Below are 18671 nucleotides of genomic sequence, written 5' to 3'. Positions count from 1 at the left end.
AGCTTCTAAATATGTTGTAGTATTGCGTACAATACATGGTGGTCATGATATTAATTTCTTGCTTACCTTAAGTGTATACAGCTAATTTGACTGAATGTGTAAATTATTTGAATGAGACCAGTGAAAACCACTGTAAATTTGAAGTTTTGGCAGCACAGGTTCCCTTAGGATTAAGAGCAACTCTTGTCTGATAGTGACCCAATTCAGTGCATGATCATCCCATACGTTTTGCATGTGGAAGAATTTAAACTGCAGTTGCCATCTATAAAAGCTAATCTTACTGAATGTATTACCTGTAGGAAGACTCCAAACCAAGTGCCTCCTTCATCATCCTCTTAATCAAGGATCTTTTGGAAGGTGGTCCCTCTGATCAGAACTACACCCCCATGGGAACTGATATTGGGCCTGTCAAAATGAATAGGCCCTCAATTTGAGTCTATTTATAAGGCTACATTACGATATCTCTATGGGAATACAGCGTTCTTAATACTGATAACATCTGGTTGAAAGGGGAGTGAGATACAAGCCTATCTAATGTGGTACCATACACAGTTTTCCATGCAAAAAGGGTTATAACGAGGATACATAGTTTTTTTTATTCCCAAACTAATTTTATAATTCCGTTTAATCGACCTATCATATTGCCTGTCTTCATTCCTAATCCATTAACACCTGCAGATTGCCCCCTTCATTCATCAGATATAAGAATGGTTTTCTGATTCAACTAACACAAAACAAAAGCACTTAGGAAATCAAACCATTTTTGTAATCTACTTCCATATCTGACAGGGCCCAGCCACATCCAATCACTTGGTCAATAGGTGAATTGTAGTATGTATATCTTTATCAGTTGGCAAAGAAGCCATTCTGGGGAAGACTAGAACTCGTTTCATTAAGGATAAAGCAGCCACTGCAGCTTGGCTGACAGACCTTTGCAAAGCTGCCCGAGGAGATCAATGCATACTTTCGCTAAACACTACTGCGTAGATCCATATGCAAAGACTAATGCTAAAATTGGCAAAGCGGTGTTGAAAATCCTGTTTAGTTAGAAACATGATCTTCTCATTTAGGCCCAATAGTTCAGATAGTATCTGTTTCTTCTGCCCAAGATCCACAACAACAAAGTGGCTTTTAGCTTCCTATGCTAGTCTAATGTTAAAGACGATCAATTAACATCCTAAAATGCAGAAGTAATGTAGTCCTGGTTCTGCATTGTAGGCATCTTCATTGAAGTCTGAAATGGCTGCCTCCATGGCTGTTAGCCTGGCCTGTCGAAACAACTACCTCTTTATCATCATATACTCTCTCTCACCTCAAAGAACTGACTGGCAGGAAACTGCCAATACCATGCATCGCGGGCAGTGAACGCTGCTGTAGCCTTAAAGGGACAAGAGTCCTACTTTCACAGCTTTTCAGTATAAGGCTGTTAGGCTGCTCTTTTTCCTCAGTTGTAGGCAGATTTTCAACACTTTACACATGTGATGCTGCCGAAGCCTTGGCAGTCTACGTTTCGGAAAACCCTTGCTTTGGATAGGCTGTTGAAGGGTGCTGGTCATCATATGGACACTTGTGCAGTCGCACTCTCCGTGTATACAGTATGTCCCAAGGGACTTAGATGGATCGTTCTGTAATCCGTGTACGCAGCAATGACTTCAATAAAGATACTTCTGATGCAGAACCAAGGCTACAAGTAACCATGTTTTACTGTTACTTTTAAAAGTTGCCTCTTGATTCTTATGCATCCCACTTCATTTGTCCGTAATTCTTAGCCACCTCAGAGGTTCACTTAGATGTTGTCATTCCATCGTTAAATGTTTTCCTCACAACTAAAGTGGTATGGAGATATTTAAACTTGTTTATTCTTTAAGTGTAATGTTGCTTCGATGTGGCTGTTCACATGCAGTCGTCTCTGGGAAAGACCTTTATTATTGTTCCGAGCTACAGTGATGCAAAATGAAAGCGCCGTATATTCAGATCCTATAGTTTTTCATATTAATTTATATCTGATGTTGTAGTCCTTACCAAAACTTAACAGTAGGCAAGTCTAACTTTGACAGTCTTCATTTGTTACACTTTCAGTTACCAAAAAATAATCAGTCAATATAAGCATTATTTGAGAAGTGCACCCCTACTATTTTCATATCAGCTCAAAGAGAATTAGAATCAAATGCTGCTAAGCATGCAAAATTGATATCTTCCATTATATAAGGGATCAGGTACCCCCTGCTGTACGTAATAGTACTGCAAGTCACCAAGGAGTTTCATAACCATTTAGAGCAGTGGTTCCCATCCTTTTGACATCTGTGGACCCCCACGTTCTCATTACTGGAGCCTGGGGGCTCCCACTGAATCATTTTTGGAATCTGGGAACCTACTGAGTCATTACAGAAAGCTGGAGACCTTATCTGTTAATAATATTCAAATTTCTAAGCAGTCGCAGACTCCCTGAGGAGGCTTCACAGACTCCCGGGGGTCCCGGACCACAGGTTGGGAACCACTGATTTAGAAGAACGAGGCCAAAGACTGAGTTCCTTTGTACCCATGTACACCAGGGGTTACTTTATTCCATATAATACATGGTCACATCGTCATCATTCCCATAAACTACTTAAAGCCTTGTTGCATGGCTTTTTCATATGAAAGAGCAAACATGTTTACAACCATGAAGAATAAAAATAAAACTTCTAGTGGAAGATTAAACACATCAAAAACCTGCTAGTCATTTGTTACAGATATTTGAAACCGTTTAGTAGAAGTCATTTAAAAAAAACTGCTCTAGCTTGGAATCTGTAAAAACATGTGTAGGAAAGTACCATCTTGCCTGGCATGTTACCCCCATTTTTCACTGTATATATGTTGTTTTAGTTGTATGTGTCACTGGGACCCTGGTAAACTCAGGGCCCCAGTGCTCATAAGTATGCCTGAATGTGTGTTACCTGTGTAGTGACTAACTGTCTCACTGAGGCTCTGCTAATCAGAACCTCAGTGGTTATGCTCTCTCATTTCTTTCCAAATTGTCACTAACAGGCTAGTGACCATTTTTACCAATTTACATTGGCTTACTGGAACACCCTTATAATTCCCTAGTATATGGTACTGAGGTACCCAGGGTATTGGGGTTCCCGGAGATCCCTATGGGCTGCAGCATTTCTTTTGGCACCCATAGGGAGCTCTGACAATTCTTACACAGGCCTGCCACTGCAGCCTGAGTGAAATAACGTCCACGTTATTTCACAGCCATTTTACACTGCACTTAAGTAACTTATAAGTCACCTATATGTCTAACCTTTACCTGGTAAAGGTTAGGTGCAAAGTTACTTAGTGTGAGGGCACCCTGGCACTAGCCAAGGTGCCCCCACATTGTTCAGAGCCAATTCCCTGAACTTTGTGAGTGCGGGGACACCATTACACGCGTGCACTACATATAGGTCACTACCTATATGTAGCTTCACAATGGTAACTCCGAATATGGCCATGTAACATGTCTATGATCATGGAATTGCCCCCTCTATACCATCCTGGCATAGTTGGCACAATCCCATGATCCCAGTGGTCTGTAGCACAGACCCTGGTACTGCCAAACTGCCCTTCCTGGGGTTTCACTGCAGCTGCTGCTGCTGCCAACCCCTCAGACAGGCATCTGCCTGGCCCAGGATGGCAGAACAAAGGACTTCCTCTGAGAGAGAGTGTTACACCCTCTCCCTTTGGAAAATGGTGTGAAGGCAGGGGAGGAGTAGCCTCCCCCAGCCTCTGGAAATGCTTTGTTGGGCACAGATGTGCCCAATTCTGCATAAGCCAGTCTACACCGGTTCAGGGGACCCCTTAGCCCTGCTCTGGCGCGAAACTGGACAAAGGAAAGGGGAGTGACCACTCCCCTGACCTGCAGCTCCCCTGGGAGGTGTCCAGAGCTCCTCCAGTGTGCTCCAGACCTCTGCCATCTTGGAAACAGAGGTGCTGCTGGCACACTGGACTGCTCTGGACTGCTCCAGGTGACGTCAGAGACTCCTGCTCATAGGCTCCTTCAGGTGTTAGTAGCCTATCCTCTCTCCTTGGTAGCCAAACCCTCTTTTCTGGCTATTAAGGGTCTCTGTCTCTGGGGAAACTTTAGATAACGAATGCAAGAGCTCATCCGAGTTCCTCTGCATCTCTCTCTTCACCTTCTGCCAAGGAATCGACTGCTGACCGCGCTGGAAGCCTGCAAACCTGCAACATAGTAGCAAAGACGACTACTGCAACTCTGTAACGCTGATCCTGCCGCCTTCTCGACTGTTTTCCTGCTTGTGCATGCTGTGGGGGTAGTCTGCCTCCTCTCTGCACCAGAAGCTCCGAAGAAATCTCCCGTGGGTCGACGGAATCTTCCCCCTGCAACCGCAGGCACCAAAAAGCTGCATTACCGGTCCCTTGGGTCTCCTCTCAGCACGACGAGCGAGGTCCCTCGAATCCAGCGACTCTGTCCAAGTGACCCCCACAGTCCAGTGACTCTTCAGTCCAAGTTTGGTGGAGGTAAGTCCTTGCCTCACCTCGCTGGGCTGTATTGCTGGGAACCGCGACTTTTGCAGCTACTCCGGCCCCTGTGCACTTCCGGCGGAAATCCTTTGTGCACAGCCAAGCCTGGGTCCACGGCACTCTAACCTGCATTGCACGACTTTCTAAGTTGGTCTCCGGCGACGTGGGACTCCTTTGTGCGACTTCGGGTGAGCACCGTTTCACGCATCCTCGTAGTGCCTGTTTCTGGCACTTCTCCGGGTGCTACCTGCTGCTGAGAGGGCTCCTTGTCTTGCTCGACGTCCCCTCTCTCTCCTGGTCCAATTTGCGACCTCCTGGTCCCTCCAGGGCCACAGCAGCGTCCAAAAACGCTAACCGCACGATTTGCAGCTAGCAAGGCTTGTTGGCGTTCTTTCGGCGGGAAAACACTTCTGCACGACTCTCCACGGCGAGAGGGATCCGTCCACCAAAGGGGAAGTCTCTAGCCCTTTTCGTTCCTGCAGAAACCTAAGCTTCTTCTGTCCAGTAGAAGCTTCTTTGCACCCGCAGCTGGCATTTCCTGGGCATTTGCCCATCTCCGACTTGCTTGTGACTTTTGGACTTGGTCCCCTTGTTCCACAGGTACCCTAGATTGGAAATCCACAGTTGTTGCATTGTTGGTTTGTGTCTTTCCTGCATTATTCCTCTAACACAACTTCTTTGTCCTTAGGGGAACTTTAGTGCACTTTGCACTCACTTTTCAGGGTCTTGGGGAGGGTTATTTTTCTAACTCTCACTATTTTCTAATAGTCCCAGCGACCCTCTACAAGGTCACATAGGTTTGGGGTCCATTCGTGGTTCGCATTCCACTTTTGGAGTATATGGTTTGTGTTGCCCCTATCCCTATGTTTCCCCATTGCATCCTATTGTAACTATACATTGTTTGCACTGTTTTCTAAGACTATACTGCATATTTTTGCTATTGTGTATATATATCTTGTGTATATTTCCTATCCTCTCACTGAGGGTAAACTCTAAGATACTTTGGCATATTGTCATAAAAATAAAGTACCTTTTATTTTTAGTATAACTGTGTATTGTGTTTTCTTATGATATTGTGCATATGACACTAAGTGGTACTGTAGTAGCTTCACACGTCTCCTAGTTCAGCCTAAGCTGCTCTGCTAAGCTACCATTATCTATCAGCCTAAGCTGCTAGACACCCTATACACTAATAAGGGATAACTGGGCCTGGTGCAAGGTGCAAGTACCCCTTGGTACTCACTACAAGCCAGTCCAGCCTCCTACATTGGTTGTGCAGCGGTGGGATAAGTGCTTTGAGACTACTTACCACTCTTGTCATTGTACTTTTCATAAGAGAAAAATATACAAAACAAGGTCAGTGTATATACACATAGCCAAAAAGTTTTGATTTCCTCTTTTCACTCTTTTCTAAGTGCTGAAAAGTACTTCTAACTTTCTAAAAAGTTCTAAAAAGTTTTTTTCTCTGTCTTTCTAAAAACTCTGACAAACTTGTTATCTTTTTCTATCACTTTAACGCTCTCTAAAAATGTCTGGCACAGGCCAAAATGTTGATCTGTCCAAACTTGCATATGATCACCTTAGCTGGAAAGGAGCAAGGAGTCTCTGCATAGAGAGAGGTTTGAGTGTAGGGAAGAATCCTTCCTTGGAACTGTTACTTAACATGCTTAGAGAACAGGATAAGGCTAGAAGTGCCCCATCTGTTGAAAAAGTAGCTAATGGTTCTCAATCTGATCCAGGGACTCCCCCAGGAAAAGATTCAGGAAAGAAACTTCCTAGCCTGCCCATTACTAGACAGTCTAGCATAGTTGGTAATGATGATGAGCCACACCATACAAATAGTGTTGTCTCACATCATAGCAAAAGCATTTATTCTCACCATACTGGTAGTGATGTTTCTGTTAGCCAAGCTGTTAGGGTGGCTTCTGTAAGGGACAGGTCTCCTTCTGTCCATTCTCACCATACTTCTGTTTCAAGGCATGTCCCTCCCACCCACCCTGATGACAGATTGTTAGAAAGGGAGCTCAATAGATTGAGAGTGGAACAAACCAGGCTGAAGCTCAAGAAGCAACAGCTGGATTTGGATAGACAGACTTTATAAGTAGAGAAGGAGAGACAGAAACTGGGTTTAGAAACCCATGGTGGCAGCAGCAGTATTCCCCATAGTCATCCTGCAAAAGAGCATGATTCCAGGAATCTGCACAAGATAGTTCCCCCTTATAAGGAGGGGGATGACATTAACAAGTGGTTTGCTGCACTTGAGAGGGCCTGTGTTGTACAGGATGTCCCTCAAAGGCAGTGGGCTGCTATCCTATGGCTATCATTTAGTGGAAAAGGTAGGGATAGGCTCCTTACTGTGAAAGAAAATGATGCTAATAATTTCCAAGTTCTTAAGAATGCACTCCTGGATGGTTATGGTTTAACCACTGAACAATACAGGATAAAGTTCAGAGAGACCAAAAAGGAGTCCTCACAAGACTGGGTTGATTTCATTGACCATTCAGTGAAGGCCTTGGAGGGGTGGTTACATGGCAGTAAAGTTACTGATTATGACAGCCTGTATAACTTGATCCTGAGAGAGCATATTCTTAATAATTGTGTGTCTGATTTGTTGCACCAGTACTTGGTGGACTCTGATCTGACCTCTCCCCAAGAATTGGGAAAGAAGGCAGACAAATGGGTCAGAACAAGGGTGAACAGAAAAGTTCATACAGGGGGTGACAAAGATGGCAACAAAAAGAAGGATGGTAAGTCTTCTGACAAGGGTGGGGACAAATCTAAAAATGAGTCTTCATCAGGCCCACAAAAACACTCTGGTGGGGGTGGTGGGCCCAAATCCTCTTTTAATCAGAACAAGGAAAAGAAACCATGGTGCTATTTATGTAAAATAAAAGGCCATTGGACAACAGATCCCAGTTGTCCAAAGAAAGGCACCAAGCCTCCTACCACTACAACCCCTACACTACACCTAGTGTCCCTACTAATAGCAGTGGTGGTGGGAGCAAACCTACTAATAGCCAATCCAAGGGAGTAGCTGGGCTCACTATTGGTAACTTAGTTGGGGTTGGCCTTGTTAGGGAGGCCACAGAGGCTGTGTTAGTCTCTGAGGGGGCTATTGATTTAGCCACCTTAGTTGCTTGTCCCCTTAATATGGATAAGTACAAGCAGCTACCCCTAATAAATGGTGTTGAGGTTCAGGCCTACAGGGACACTGGTGCCAGTGTGACTATGGTCATAGAGAAACTGGTCCACCCTGAACAACACCTACTTGTTCACCAGTACCAAGTAACCGATGCTCACAACAACACACTTAGCCACCCCATGGCTGTTGTAAATCTCAACTGGGGGGGGGGGGGGGTTACTGGTCCAAAGAAAGTTGTGGTAGCTTCAGATTTACCTGTAGACTGTCTATTAGGGAATGATTTGGAGACATCAGCTTGGTCAGATGTGGAGTTGGAGGCCCATGCAGCAATGCTGGGCATCCCAGGGCATATTTTTGCTTTGACAAGGGCTCAGGCCAAAAAGCAAAAAGGACAGGGAAGCTTGGATCCTGGAACAATGGACCAAGTGCTCCCTAAAGCTAGGGCTAGTAGAAGCAAACCACTTCCTACTATCCCTCCCTCTACAGTGGATTCTACTTCTGAGGAAGAAGAATTCCCTCCCTGTGCAGAACCTACACCAGAGGAGCTGGAAGCAGACACTGCTGAGCTTTTGGGTGAAGGGGGACCTGCCAGAGAGGAGCTGAGTGTGGCACAGCAAACCTGTCCCACATTAGAGGGTCTCAGACAGCAAGCTGTCAGACAAGCTAATGGGGATGTCAGTGACTCTCACAGAGTTTACTGGGAGGACAACCTCTTGTACACTGAGCATAGGGATCCTAAACCTGGAGCTGCCAGGAGATTAGTGATTCCTCAGGAGTACAGAAAGTTCCTCCTAACCCTGGCACATGACATTCCCCTAGCTGGGCATCTAGGACAAATGAAAACTTGGGACAGGCTTGTTCCCCTGTTTCATTGGCCTAGAATGTCTGAGGACACAAAGGAATTTTGTAAGTCCTGTGAAACCTGTCAATCCAGTGGCAAGACAGGTGGCACCCCAAAGGCACCCCTTATTCCACTGCCTGTGGTTGGGGTTCCCTTTGAAAGGGTAGGGGTTGACATAGTTGGCCCCCTTGACCCTCCTACTGCTTCAGGCAATAGATTCATCTTAGTGGTAGTGGACCATGCCACAAGATATCCTGAAGCTATTCCTTTAAGGACCACTACAGCACCTGCAGTGGCAAAGGCCCTCCTGGGAATATTTTCCAGGGTGGGCTTCCCAAAGGAAGTAGTATCAGACAGGGGAAGCAATTTCATGTCTGCATACTTAAAGGCCATGTGGAAGGAGTGTGGTGTAACGTACAAGTTCACAACACCCTATCATCCACAAACAAATGGACTGGTGGAGAGATTTAATAAAACTCTCAAAGGCATGATTATGGGCCTCCCTGAAAAACTCCGCAGGAGATGGGATATCCTGTTACCATGCCTCCTTTTTGCCTACAGGGAGGTACCCCAGAAAGGAGTAGGCTTCAGCCCCTTTGAACTTCTTTTTGGACACCCTGTTAGGGGTCCACTCACACTTGTAAAGGAGGGTTGGGAACAACCTTTAAAAGCTCCTAAGCAGGATATTGTGGATTATGTACTTGGCCTCAGATCAAGGATGGCTGAGTACATGAAAAAGGCCAGTAAAAACCTTCAGGCCAGCCAAGAGCTCCAGAAGCAATGGCATGATCAGAAGGCTGTTTTGGTTCAGTACCAACCAGGGCAGAAAGTGTGGGTCTTGGAGCCTGTGGCCCCAAGAGCACTCCAAGATAAATGGAGTGGTCCCCACACAATTGTTGAAAAGAAGGGAGAAGTCACCTATTTAGTTGACTTAGGCACTGCAAGGAGTCCCCTTAGGGTGCTCCATGTCAACCGCCTGAAACCCTACTATGACAGGGCGGATCTCACCCTGCTCATGGCAACTGATGAGGGACAGGAAGAAGACAGTGATCCTCTACCTGATCTCTTCTCTTCCACAGAACAAGATGCTCTTGTGGAAGGTGTAGTTTTGGCTGATTGTCTTACTGCTGAGCAGAAAGGCAATTGCATAAATCTCCTAGATCAATTCTCTGAACTCTTCTCTACTGTGCCAGGTACCACTTCTTGGTGTGAGCACACTATAGATACTGGAGACAGTTTACCTGTCAAAAGTAAGATCTATAGGCAGCCTGACCATGTCAGGGACTGCATAAAGCAAGAGGTCCAGAAAATGTTAGAACTAGGAGTGGTTGAGCACTCTGACAGTCCATGGGCTTCTCCTGTGGTACTGGTACCAAAACCCCATTCCAAAGATGGAAAGAAGGAAATGCGGTTTTGTGTAGACTATAGAGGTCTCAACTTGGTAACCAAAACTGATGCTCACCCTATACCCAGGGCAGATGAGCTCATAGATACACTGGCATCTGCCAAGTATCTAAGCACTTTTGACTTAACTGCAGGGTATTGGCAGATCAAATTGTCAGAAGATGCTTAACCTAAGACTGCATTTTCAACCATTGGAGGACATTACCAGTTTACTGTAATGCCTTTTGGTTTAAAAAATGCACCTGCCACTTTTCAGAGGTTGGTGAACACAGTCCTGCAAGGGCTGGAAGCTTTCAGTGCAGCATATTTGGACGATATAGCTGTCTTTAGCTCCAGCTGGGATGATCACCTGGTCCACCTATGGAAAGTTTTGGAGGCCCTGCAAAAGGCAGGCCTCACTATCAAGGCTTCAAAGTGCCAGATAGGGCAGGGTAAGGTGGTTTATCTGGGACACCTTGTTGGTGGGGAACAGATTGCACCACTTCAGGGGAAAATCCAAACAATTATTGATTGGGTTCCCCCTACCACTCAGACTCAGGTGAGAGCCTTCCTAGGCCTCACTGGGTATTACAGGAGGTTCATTAAGAACTATGGCTCCATTGCAGCCCCTCTTAATGACCTCACATCCAAGAAAATGCCTAAAAAGGTATTATGGACAGCAAACTGTCAGAAAGCTTTTGAGGAGCTGAAGCAGGCCATGTGCTCTGCACCTGTCCTGAAAAGCCCTTGTTACTCTAAAAAAATTCTATGTCCAAACTGATGCATCTGAATTAGGAGTAGGGGCAGTCCTATCACAACTTAATTCTGAGGGCCAGGATCAACCTGTTGCTTTTATTAGTAGGAGGTTGACCCCTAGAGAAAAGCGTTGGTCTGCCATTGAGAGGGAGGCCTTTGCTGTGGTCTGGGCTCTGAAGAAGTTGAGGCCATACCTGTTTGGCACTCACTTCATTGTTCAGACAGACCACAAACCTCTACTTTGGCTAAAACAAATGAAAGGTGAAAATCCTAAATTGTTGAGGTGGTCCATATCCCTACAGGGAATGGACTATACAGTGGAACATAGACCTGGGAGTAGCCACTCCAATGCAGATGGACTCTCCAGATATTTCCACTTAGACAATGAAGACTCATCAGGTCATGGCTAGTCTTATTGTCCTTCGTTTGGGGGGGGGGGGGTTTGTGTAGGAAAGTACCATCTTGCCTGGCATGTTACCCCCATTTTTCACTGTATATATGTTGTTTTAGTTGTATGTGTCACTGGGACCCTGGTAAACCCAGGGCCCCAGTGCTCATAAGTATGCCTGAATGTGTTACCTGTGTAGTGACTAACTGTCTCACTGAGGCTCTGCTAATCAGAACCTCAGTGGTTATGCTCTCTCATTTCTTTCCAAATTGTCACTAACAGGCTAGTGACCATTTTTACCAATTTACATTGGCTTACTGGAACACCCTTATAATTCCCTAGTATATGGTACTGAGGTACCCAGGGTATTGGGGTTCCAGGAGATCCCTATGGGCTGCAGCATTTCTTTTGCCACCCATAGGGAGCTCTGACAATTCTTACACAGGCCTGCCACTGCAGCCTGAGTGAAATAACGTCCACGTTATTTCACAGCCATTTTACACTGCACTTAAGTAACTTATAAGTCACCTATATGTCTAACCTTTACCTGGTAAAGGTTAGGTGCAAAGTTACTTAGTGTGAGGGCACCCTGGCACTAGCCAAGGTGCCCCCACATTGTTCAGAGCCAATTCCCTGAACTTTGTGAGTGCGGGGACACCATTACACGCGTGCACTACATATAGGTCACTACCTATATGTAGCTTCACAATGGTAACTCCGAATATGGCCATGTAACATGTCTATGATCATGGAATTGCCCCCTCTATACCATCCTGGCATAGTTGGCACAATCCCATGATCCCAGTGGTCTGTAGCACAGACCCTGGTACTGCCAAACTGCCCTTCCTGGGGTTTCACTGCAGCTGCTGCTGCTGCCAACCCCTCAGACAGGCATCTGCCCTCCTGGGGTCCAGCCAGGCCAGGCCCAGGTTGGCAGAACAAAGGACTTCCTCTGAGAGAGGGTGTTACACCCTCTCCCTTTGGAAAATGGTGTGAAGGCAGGGGAGGAGTAGCCTCCCCCAGCCTCTGGAAATGCTTTGTTGGGCACAGATGTGCCCAATTCTGCATAAGCCAGTCTACACCGGTTCAGGGGACCCCTTAGCCCTGCTCTGGCGTGAAACTGGACAAAGGAAAGGGGAGTGACCACTCCCCTGACCTGCACCTCCCCTGGGAGGTGTCCAGAGCTCCTCCAGTGTGCTCCAGACCTCTGCCATCTTGGAAACAGAGGTGCTGCTGGCACACTGGACTGCTCTGAGTGGCCAGTGCCACCAGGTGACGTCAGAGACTCCTGCTGATAGGCTCCTTCAGGTGTTAGTAGCCTATCCTCTCTCCTAGGTAGCCAAACCCTCTTTTCTGGCTATTTAGGGTCTCTGTCTCTGGGGAAACTTTAGATAACGAATGCAAGAGCTCATCCGAGTTCCTCTGCATCTCTCTCTTCACCTTCTACCAAGGAATCGACTGCTGACCGCGCTGGAAGCCTGCAAACCTGCAACATAGTAGCAAAGACGACTACTGCAACTCTGTAACGCTGATCCTGCCGCCTTCTCGACTGTTTTCCTGCTTGTGCATGCTGTGGGGGTAGTCTGCCTCCTCTCTGCACCAGAAGCTCCGAAGAAATCTCCCGTGGGTCGACGGAATCTTCCCCCTGCAACCGCAGGCACCAAAAAGCTGCATTACCGGTCCCTTGGGTCTCCTCTCAGCACGACGAGCGAGGTCCCTCGAATCCAGCGACTCTGTCCAAGTGACCCCCACAGTCCAGTGACTCTTCAGTCCAAGTTTGGTGGAGGTAAGTCCTTGCCTCACCTCGCTGGGCTGTATTGCTGGGAACCGCGACTTTTGCAGCTACTCCGGCCCCTGTGCACTTCCGGCGGAAATCCTTTGTGCACAGCCAAGCCTGGGTCCACGGCACTCTAACCTGCATTGCACGACTTTCTAAGTTGGTCTCCGGCGACGTGGGACTCCTTTGTGCGACTTCGGGTGAGCACCGTTTCACGCATCCTCGTAGTGCCTGTTTCTGGCACTTCTCCGGGTGCTACCTGCTGCTGAGAGGGCTCCTTGTCTTGCTCGACGTCCCCTCTCTCTCCTGGTCCAATTTGCGACCTCCTGGTCCCTCCAGGGCCACAGCAGCGTCCAAAAACGCTAACCGCACGATTTGCAGCTAGCAAGGCTTGTTGGCGTTCTTTCGGCGGGAAAACACTTCTGCACGACTTTCCACGGCGAGAGGGATCTGTCCACCAAAGGGGAAGTCTCTAGCCCTTTTCGTTCCTGCAGAAACCTCAGCTTCTTCTGTCCAGTAGAAGCTTCTTTGCACCCGCAGCTGGCATTTCCTGGGCATTTGCCCATCTCCGACTTGCTTGTGACTTTTGGACTTGGTCCCCTTGTTCCACAGGTACCCTAGATTGGAAATCCACAGTTGTTGCATTGTTGGTTTGTGTCTTTCCTGCATTATTCCTCTAACACGACTTCTTTGTCCTTAGGGGAACTTTAGTGCACTTTGCAATCACTTTTCAGGGTCTTGGGGAGGGTTATTTTTCTAACTCTCACTATTTTCTAATAGTCCCAGCGACCCTCTACAAGGTCACATAGGTTTGGGGTCCATTCGTGGTTCACATTCCACTTTTGGAGTATATGGTTTGTGTTGCCCCTATCCCTATGTTTCCCCATTGCATCCTATTGTAACTATACATTGTTAGCACTGTTTTCTAAGACTATACTGCATATTTTTGCTATTGTGTATATATATCTTGTGTATATTTCCTATCCTCTCACTGAGGGTACACTCTAAGATACTTTGGCATATTGTCATAAAAATAAAGTACCTTTATTTTTAGTATAACTGTGTATTGTGTTTTCTTATGATATTGTGCATATGACACTAAGTGGTACTGTAGTAGCTTCACACGTCTCCTAGTTCAGCCTAAGCTGCTCTGCTAAGCTACCATTATCTATCAGCCTAAGCTGCTAGACACCCTATACACTAATAAGGGATAACTGGGCCTGGTGCAAGGTGCAAGTACCCCTTGGTACTCACTACAAGCAAGTCCAGCCTCCTACAACATGCAGAAAGATTCTACCTTTTCTCTAACTATATAATGTGTGTAAAACGTTCTTGCTGCTAGTCATAAGTTCAAAAATAGAGCAGAAGAAAGAAAAGCGATGTTCTGTTTTTGTTGTTTAAACAGCTGTATCACGTATGCTCTATGGCCTTACCTGTGTTTCCTCTTGGCTGCTGGCTCTGGCAGCAGGTATTGTGATGTCAAAATCTGACGTCTTTTCTTTATAATTAGCGACTAAGTATCATAAGTCTACGATTATAAAGAAATTAGAGACTGGTGTTTTTACAGGGATTACAGAAACCCATATATTATATAGCCTACATATATACAATCGGAGCTTTCAGGTTTGTAGTACACATCATGCCTAGGTCAAAAAATATCTGTTAATATCCCTGAGAATTAACCTTTGCTGCTCACCGGTAGGGGAAGGATTATGAAGCCATCTCCAAACTGAAAGATTCTTTACAAATTGAGAAAGTTAATGACCATTGAAAATCTACTTAAGGCTTGGTGTCCATGAAAAGTAATTTCAAGTTCAGACAATATAATGTTCCTTGAGATAATAAGGAACAGCAAAGCTTCATCCAGGAATCTTCAGGCCTCTGTCAGTAAAATAAACTAAAGCTAAATTTAGGAAACATTTTCTCTAAGTTTTCAAATATTCTCCTCATCCTTGTGAGTAAACGTCTGACATGTTCTTGCAGCAGCAGTCTACCTTATGATTCCCCAGTGCTGTACTCTACTTCACCACAGAGGTCTAATGAACACCTAGATTGCTAACATTAAACATTCAAGAAAAAGGTGGTGCACACCTGGTCGCCCAGTCACTTGAATATAAGCCCCTTAAAGTTAAACATTTTCCAATAAAGCAGGCTGAAGTCGATGAATTATGAAGTTTGCTGAGGATATTGAGCTAGATGTTTGTGGTATTGTGATATTGTATTATGTTTACTTCCAAGATGCCCGCCAGTAGTTTAGTCCTTCTTTTATGTCATGGGTGAAGACTGGATCTATTAGCGCGAGATCTTAGGGAACGGGTTAGTACTCAGCCGTCCCCTATATTTAAGATTGGAAGACACTGCCGAACACGGATAAGCGATACAGGAGCCCGACGCATACTCGCGTGCAGGAAGCAGATTCAAGTTTCTTGAAGCTCAATAATATGATTAGAAATCGGGTGAGTTGGTTCGTTCAAGACGGTATGCCGTGAGAAGTTTTGGATTCTTTATAGCAACAGCAATATTCGATATGTGCCGATAATTCAGTTCAGACCTAATATTTATATTTAAAAGGATATGTTTTGGCTATATTTCGTAATATACTCATAGTGGGGTGAACTATTAGGCATTTTGTGACATGCTTTGTCAGGTTCATAATTGTATGTACAGTGAAGCCTTTTGGCTTGTGTTGACAATATGATATAATTTTAATACTCCTAGTGAAAGTGAGTGTTCTAGTTGCTTTTAGATATAAGTGTATGTGGTCTCAGGGATTATGGTGATATTAGTATCTGATGTTTTAATGGCAAGTTACTTAGCCGGTGTTTGTACTTGCTCTACAGAAGATACCAACATCAGGATAATTTTGTTTAGTAGGCAGTATACATGTGGGCATACCAATAAGGAGTATGTACGCTAAAATACGGATTTGTGTATTTGTAGGTAAGATTATGGGCTTATTCTCACATACATTAGGACATTAGAGGTTTCACCAAGCATTAGGGTCACGAAATGATATGTGAGGTGTGTGATTTAATGGGATTTAGAATCTCTATATTGGATATAATTTACTAATTCTTACATTTGTGTACTAATTTCACGCTTCTAACTATTAACCTGATGCACGAAGTTCATGAATAAATAGTGCATCATTCACATTATGGGGTACTACCACACATAAGGATGCATGTTTGAATAATTTTAACAAATTATCTACCCACCTCTTGGTGAATTGGTGGTGGTTTCCTGATATCATCGTTCAACCAGGATGATGGATTCAGATTGAATTAATATGAATTTATACAATTGCAGCCCTGACGAAGTCATTGGGAAACTCCCGGACGAAACATGTGTTGGCTGTAAAAGTGGATGTGAGGTTGAAACCAGTATTGATGATATAATTATATGGCACCTTTGAAGAACGTTACCGATTCTTGACTGAAGACATATGGACTTTGTATTTTGGTCATGTAATAAGATTGGAGCAACACACATGACAGGTTCTTGAAACTTTATGGAATTGGACTTGGACATTGATATTCAATTATGGGATATTGAAACATCAGTTAAAGATTATCTTATTTTTTCCAGAAATATATGGATTATTGCTTTTGTGTCTACAACACTGACTCCAGAGTACTCTATTTGCAATTTCTGTTAAATTTTGTTATTTTAACGAGTGCTTCTTGTGGTTAATGATTGTGGTGGGAGGAGGTTTAGCTGTGTCTTTTATGGAATATTTTTATATATGTTTAAGGACTAAAATAGTGGAGGGTGAGAAATGATTTCCATTGCCCAGCATCCACCTCCCACATCTGTTTTCTCAGACCACCCCTTCTCGTTTAAAATTGTAAAATTTTGATGAACATCAAAGTCTTTTTTATCTTAAAGTTAAATGGATGGAATCAGATTATTAAGAAGTGCAGGAGGCTATTTGTATGTGTATCATTGATATATTTGTGCTCCTATTGGTAGTGAGACTCTCCAAATGTTTGGACATTTCTTTCTTTTAGTTTTTTTTGTTTTTACTTCTCCCACTTCATTTGGGCAGGAGTTGACTCACTTCCTGAACGTACACTCGTTTCAGAGTCATTATATTGAGAGGAATAAGTAAGGAAATAAACACAATTAAAATGCATAGATGTCTATAAAATTGTCTCTCAGCATACACAACGCTTTTCAGGTTTTAAGGATTGTCACATAGACTTGTTTAAAAGCAATACAATGTTATATTAATCTTATAGATTCCTTAAACTGGAATCCATGGGCAATGTTCTTGTGATTACAACAATCAGTAAGTTTAGTAGGTGCAAATCCTGCATAATGCTTATCACCCCCTAGTGGATTCATTTTGCATGTAGTAATGAGCATGTTGTTATATGTATGCCTTGTAGACCATATATTCCCTTGGATCAGAAGACACGCTTCAACACTTCCTGACGTTCTGTCTCCTGAGGTCTTGCCATGGGGCCTTTTGAAGTCACCTCAGACTTATGCAGGTTCTAAAAGAATGTAAGCGTCCCTTCATCAGTGTGCAATATGTTTTTTTGTGGAAAAGCTATTGCGTCTGATGTGTAAAGAAAAAAAAATAAAAAAAAATCTGATGCCCGGGAAGCATCTCTCCTGCCATAGCTGCTGCATCTAGCACTGTCTGGTGCCCATTAGGAGGCATATAGCTGCTATCCTCGTCCTACAAATCTTGTCCTTCACCTTCTTCTATTTTCACTTTGCCACTGATGAAATAAGTCCTGAGAGCCATTTACATTCTCTCTCCAATCAGAAGTCCATAATGGTGGTGTTACTATTGTTGTTTCCAAATTGATCGTTCCCACTCAGGGGCCCAAGCACTAAACATTTCTGCAGCACCGTTAATGGAAAACTGTAGCCCTGCTAACATTACATCAATACATACAGCAAGTAAAATTCAAGCATTGAGTTTACAGAACCTAACATAATTATCTACAAAATAGAGACCCCTGCCCCTTCGTTTTTGTCAGATTGTTCAATTTAGACTAAACCCATTTCACTTTGTCTTTCTTTGGAAAAATAAATGTGGCACCATCAGAACAGGTGTAGCTCCTGCCAAGCAGTCCATGGCAAAATGTTGTCTAGTGTATAAATCTGTGGTTGTACGAAGCCTAGAAACCAGTTCCTGAGTCGAAAGGATACCTCCATGAAGGCGCAAAGCTGCCCCTGTGGGTATGATGGAAATGTTTCCATTTCAGATACAAAGGAACCACCTTGAAATATGCCCATGCTTAAACACAGCTTCTAGATTTTATTCTATGGACAAGAACCCAAGTGGGCCGTGTCTCTTTAGGCACTTTTTTCAAATTATTTTTAGATGGATAAGGGTACTGTTAAGTGAGAATCTTGGTCCACCTCTCTCCAGTGCTTGACTGTTAATCAAGATAAAGAAATTCAATGTATTATAATCCTGGTGCTTCCTTATGTCAGGCTTCATAAAAATCCTCAGTATTCCACCTGCCTCATCAGCAACATTAATGCTCTATTTTTGTATGTAAGCGTTTAGAACTTTTCTGTCCCGTATAAATGGAGTGAGACGAACTTCATGTAAAGGGTATTGTACGACACAGTAGGTGCTGCTTCCTTACATCTTACCTCAATTCTTGCTCCACCCTTTCTGACTTGAGACATATTCCTCACTCGATCCTCACTCCACCCTTTCTGACTTGGGAGAATTTAACCCAATCCATGCTCCACCCTGTCTGAGTTGGGACATATTCACTCAATCCTTACTCCACACTGTCTTAATTGGGACATATTCAGTCAATCCTTACTCCAGCCTATTTGACTTGGGACATCTTCCTCACTCGATCTTTGCTCCACCCTGTCTGACTTGAGACATCTTCACTCGATC

At 44.4% G+C, this 18671-nt stretch overlaps 1 protein-coding gene across 12 annotated transcripts in view; it reads left to right on the top strand.

Annotated features, from left to right (window-relative positions):
- DLG3 (discs large MAGUK scaffold protein 3) overlaps window positions 1-18671 on the top strand; it is a 1213683-nt gene that overhangs the window by 1050214 nt on the left and 144798 nt on the right. The window lies entirely within an intron of this gene.

Source organism: Pleurodeles waltl, chromosome 2_1 (genome assembly GCF_031143425.1).
Source record: "Pleurodeles waltl isolate 20211129_DDA chromosome 2_1, aPleWal1.hap1.20221129, whole genome shotgun sequence".
Taxonomy (NCBI): Eukaryota; Metazoa; Chordata; class Amphibia; order Caudata; family Salamandridae; genus Pleurodeles; species Pleurodeles waltl.
This window is presented reverse-complemented; position numbering and strand designations above follow the sequence as displayed.